The sequence below is a fragment of the Vulpes vulpes genome, chromosome 2, assembly GCF_048418805.1.
Source record: "Vulpes vulpes isolate BD-2025 chromosome 2, VulVul3, whole genome shotgun sequence".
Taxonomy (NCBI): domain Eukaryota; kingdom Metazoa; phylum Chordata; class Mammalia; order Carnivora; family Canidae; genus Vulpes; species Vulpes vulpes.
The window spans coordinates 154,711,475-154,717,474 of record NC_132781.1 but is presented as its reverse complement, the minus strand read 5'-3'; positions in this window follow the sequence as shown (position 1 = coordinate 154,717,474).

Here is a 6,000-nt window from a genome sequence, read left to right as displayed (position 1 = left end):
GGTATGGATCCAATTTCATTTTTTCCCACATGCATAACCAATTTCTCTGTGTCACTCCCCAGTATCTGCAATGCCATCTCTGTCTTATACCAAGCTTTCGTATACATGTGGGTCTTTTTCTATGTGTGGTACTTCTTTGGTGAGTTTGTCAAGCTCTGCACAGACATTACATTTTCTTAACTAATACAGTAGGGCAAGGCCTCCTATCCTAAATTTTTCCTCAGCAGTATCTTGGCTATTCTTAGACATTTGTCTTCATAAAAATTATGGCATCAGCTTGCAAGTGCCTCAAAATTCTGTTTGGAGATTTTTGAAATTCAGTGGAAGATAAAAATAAACCTCAAGAAGATAAAAATAAATCTTGCCATTTGCAACAACCTGCACCCTGCCCATCATTGTTGTTGTCTTTACCATGCAACAAAACTTTTATTGGGGCAGCCCTGGTAGCTCAGCGGTTTAGCGCTGCCTTCAGCCCAGGGCGTGATCCTGGAGACCTGGGATCAAGTCCCACATCGGGCTTCCTGCATGGAGCCTGCTTCTCCCTCTGCCTGTGTCTCTGCCTCTCTCTCTCTCTCTCTATCTCTCATGAATAAATAAATAAAATCTTAAAAAAAAACATTTGAATATTATTAACATTTGAACAGCTGTTGAGAAAACCAGCAATTCTGTTATCACTGAAACTGATAATTTTTAAATTTAAATTGGGGGAAATGGCTAGAGTTCAGAGCAATGCCATCATTGGGCACTAGAGAATATAATGGAAGTGAAAAAAGTCAGAGAAAGACAAATACCACATGATTTCACTCATTGGTCGAATTTAAGAAACATAACAAATGGACAAAGAAAAAAGACAATCAGAAAAACAGACTCTTTTTAAAGATCTTATTTATTTGAGGGGGTCTGGGGCAGGGGCAAAGGGCGAGGAAGAGAGAATCTCAAGCCAACTCCCTGCTGAGCACGGAGCTAAGGACTCCAACCCAGGACCCCAAGATCATGACCCTAGCCAAAATCAAAAGTCAGACGCTCGACCAACTGAGCCACCCAGGTCCCCCTTAAAAATAGACTCCTAACTATAGAGAACACACTGGTGGCTACCAGAAGGGAGGCAGGTGGGGAATGGGTGAAACAGCTGAAGGGGATGAAGAACACTTACCATGATGAGGGGAAATGTATAGAAATGTCAAATGACTATATAGTACAGCTGAAACTAATATAAGACTGTATGTTGGGACACCTGGGTGGCTCAGCAGTTGAGTGTCTGCCTTTGGCTTAGGGAGTGATCCCAGAGTCCCAAGATCAAGTCCCACATCAGGCTCCCTGCATGGAGCTTGCTTCTCCCTCTGCTTATGTCTCTGCCTCTCTCTCTGTGTCTCTCATGAATAAATAAATAAAATTTTTAAAAAACTCACACTGTATGTTAACATATACACTGGAATTAAAAAAAAATTCAGTTTGGAGAAGATTGATGTGTCTACAAGGGTACAATTCCACTTACACTGCTACTGTCATCCTTTGTGCCATGATTAGCACATATTTTACATCTATATATGTTAAAAAGATCACAAGTTACATTGTCTTTTTGTTTTTTTGTTTTTGTTTTTTTTTTTTTTGGTTTAAAGTTGATTGACATGGGGCACCTGGTGGCTCAGTTGGTTGAGCATTTGACTCTTGATTTTGGCTCTGGTGTCATGACCTCAGGGTCCTGAGATAGCCCCACATTGTTGCTGTCATCAGGCTCCCTGCTCATCGGAGAGTCTGCTTCTCCCTCTGCCCCCTTCCCCTGCTTGTGCTCTCTCTTTCTCTAGAATAAATAAGTAAATCTTAAAAAAAAAAAAAAAAAAAGAAAGTCAAATGACATTTAAAGAATTTAAGAACAAAAAGTTGGCTTTTAAAATATTTATCACTTATTCACCATTCCCAGTGTTCTTTTTGTCCTATAAATCTAAATTTCTAAATGCTATCATTTCCTTTCAGCCTACGGAACTTCCTTTAGAATTCCTTGGGATGAGGGTCTGCTGGTGACAAATCACAATTCATATACTCACACACCATATAACTGGCCTAAAGATCTTTGTCTATCGCTCATAGGCTACTGGACAACAAACCTCAGTAATTCCATGGGGGCCAAAAGGAAGGTGTGTGGTCCAAATTTATATTTGCTGACTGGTTCCCATCTGGTCTCTAGTCAGCTAGACAATGTCTCTAGCTTTACAAGACAATGTCATAAGGACCTTGCCCAGCTAGGGAATTTGGGTGTGGAAGATAAAGACAAAAAACTAAAAATAAATAAATAAATAAAAAGGTTATTTAGAGTAACAAGAGTTGTTATTCATTTTAAATGAAGTCAAGAATGATTTCAATCAGCTGTGGTCATCAAGACAGTGTGGTACTGGCACAGAAACAGACACATAGATCGATGGAACAGAATAGAGAACCCAGAAGTGGACCCTGAACTTTATGGTCAACTAATATTTGACAAAGGAGGAAAGACTATCCACTGGAAGAAAGACAGTCTCTTCAATAAATGGTGCTGGGAAAATTGGACATCCACATGCAGAAGAATGAAACTGGACCACTCTCTTTCACCATACACAAAGATAAACTCAAAATGGATGAGAGATCTAAATGTGAGACAAGATTCCATCAAAATCCTAGAGGAGAACACAGGCAACACCCTCTTTGAACTTGGCTACAGTAACTTCTTGCAAGATACATCCACGAAGGCAAAAGAAACAAAAGCAAAAATGAACTATTGGGACTTCATCAAGATAAGAAGCTTTTGCACAGCAAAGGATACAGTCAACAAAACTAAAAGACAACCTACAGAATGGGAGAAGATATTTGCAAATGACGTATCAGATAAAGGGCTAGTTTCCAAAATCTATAAAGAACTTATTACACTCAACACCAAAGAAACAAACAATCCAATCATGAAATGGGCAAAAGACATGAAGAGAAATCTCTCAGAGGAAGACATGGACATGGCCAACATGCACATGAGAAAATGCTCTGCATCACTTGCCATCAGGGAAATACAAATCAAAACCACAATGAGATACCACCTCACACCAGTGAGAATGGGGAAAATTAACAAGGCAGGAAACCACAAATGTTGGAGAGGATGCGGAGAAAAGGGAACCCTCCTGCACTGTTGGTGGGAATGTGAACTGGTGCAGCCACTCTGGAAAACTGTGTGGAGGTTCCTCAAAGAGTTAAAAATAGACCTGCCCTACGACCCAGCAATTGCACTGTTGGGGATTTACCCTAAAGATTCAGATGCAATGAAACGCCGGGACACCTGCACCCCGATGTTTCTAGCAGCAATGTCCACAATAGCCAAACTGTGGAAGGAGCCTCGGTGTCCACCGAAAGATGAATGGATAAAGAAGATGTGGTTTATGTATACAATGGAATATTCCTCAGCCATTAGAAACCAAATACCCACCATTTGCTTCAACGTGGATGGAACTGGAGGGTATTATGCTGAGTGAAATAAGTCAGTCGGAGAAGGACAAACAGTGTATGTTCTCATTCATTTGGGGAATATAAATAATAGTGAAAGGGAATATAAGGGAAGGGAGAAGAAATGTGTGGGAAATATCAGAAAGGGAGACAGAACATGAAGACTCCTAACTCTGGGAAATGAACTAGGGGTGGTGGAAGGGGAGGAGGGCGGGGGGTGGGGGTGATTGGGTGATGGGCACTGAAGGGGACACTTGACGGGATGAGCACTGGGTGTTATTCTGTATGTTGGTAAACTGAACACCAATAAAAAATTAATTTATTAAAAAAAAGAATGATTTCAATCACTAATCACTATTATGGCCACTATTGTCAGAATGGTCCCGGGCCTGAGGTGAAGAAAACTCACCCAAGCCCCTCTGGCTTTCCCTTTCTTTCACCTGGGTTTAGGCACAGACTGGGAGGCATTTGCTGACCAGATTAAGGAAGGCTTATTTGCTCATTCGCCAATAGGATAAGGTATGTCTACATTCCCTCCTCTAGCTATTTGCTTAACACCTACACAAATGTCAAGCCATTTATGATGTTGTGGTTTCAACCTTCCGCAGATAGACCAAACCCTACAAGTGAGTTCTGCTGTATGCTGGCTGTGTGGTTTTAGGAAATGTACTTCTCCTTCCTGGGCCTCATTTGGTCATTTCTAAAATTGGGATAATAATTATATATTAATTTTTAAGGGCTTCTGTATAGATTACCACGGATGGGGTGATTTAAATGACATAAATTTGTTTTCCCACAATTCTGGAGGCTAGAAGTACAAGACCAAGGTGTTAGCAGGGTGGGTTTATCCTGAAGCCTCTCTCCTTGACTTGTAGATGGCCATCTTCTCCCTGCATCTTTACATGGTCTTCCTTCTGCGTGTGCATCTGGATCTTCCTAGCTTCTCATAAGGACACAGACATATTGGATTAAGATCCACCTAATGACCTCACTTTAACTTAATTACCTTTCTAAAGACTCTGTCTCTCCAAATACAGTCACATTATGATGTACCGGGGGTGAGGACTTCCACATGTGAACGGGAGAGGAGAGGACATAAGTCAGTCTGTAACATCCTACTAGGTATTATTGTGAGGACTGAATTCTCTAACGTGTTTAAAGCACTAACACAAAGATTGACATAGTATATTCCCTGATGTAAATATTACTATGAGGTCCTACCTAAAAAGATACTGTCACTTGAACACAAGAGAACATAGAGCAGGAAAAGATAATTTTCCCATTTACGGTTCCTTGTTCCCCATCTGATGGGCATTTGTGTTGTTCCAGCTTTTCTTGTAAAAATATACCAACACAATGCCTGAATGTAACATCTGTGGGGGAACTTTCTATAGGATAAAAAGCAAAGCAGGCAGCTATATTTTTCTGTTGCGACATTTGCCTGTTGCTTTTATCTTCTGGCTACATTATAAACTCTCTGAGGACTGTCTTAAGCGTCCCTGGTATTCCTTACTACATCTAAGAACCCCAAGGTGCACATAGTCAGGTCAGGGCTCAGTAAAAAACCCACCAATCAAACCACAGTACAGTGTCTTTGTCATTGTTTGCTTCCCTCTGAGAGGATAGACTGCCATCTAGTGAATCTGGCTATTAGACTGGGAAAGAGAGATTCAGAAAATCTCAGACTGCTGTTCTATGTCTTACATATTTGATATTTATGCATGCAAAAAAAAAAAAACAACAACTAGAAATCTGCTTATCGTTTGACAGCTTGATATATTAATGGTAAATTCAACTAAGCTTTTATTTTCTTTTATTGCCAAGAGATTTCTGCCCTTCATATAGTCAACCTCATAGTGAATCTGATTAGTGACAGTAAAATAAATATGGAGAAGGCCATGAGAAACTCAGGAATCATAAAATGTCTATTTAGTATTAAAAATGTGCAGTATAGTGAATGCAGGAACACTGTAGTACCAAGAAGCTATTATTCCTGCACTATAATGCCAGACTTAATTTGACTACTAAAAATTTGACTACTAAATTTTTTTAAAAGATTATTTATTTATTTATTTGAGAGAGAGAGAGCAGGAACAGTGGGGAGAGGCAGAGGGAGAGACAGAAGCAGTCTCCACCAAACAGGGAACCAGACACAGGGTTCAGATCCCAAGACCCTGAGATTATGACCTGAGCCGAAGGCAGCCGCTTAACGGACTGAGCCACCCAGGTACCCCGACTACCAAAATTTTTAATAATAAAGTTGTAGTTAAACTTGTTAAAATTTCATACTTTTTTGTTTTTAGAGATTTTATTCATCTATTTGAGAGAGAGTGCATGCGCACACACATACACACAAAAGCCTTGGGATGGTGGGGAGTGGTAAGGAGGAGCAGAGGGAGAGGGAGAAGCAGACCCCTTACTGAGCAGGGAACCTGATACAGGCTTGATCTAAGGCCCCGCGACCATGACCTGAGTAGAAAGCAGATGCTCAACCAACTGAGCCACTCAGGTACCCCCAAATTTCATACTTTCTTGATA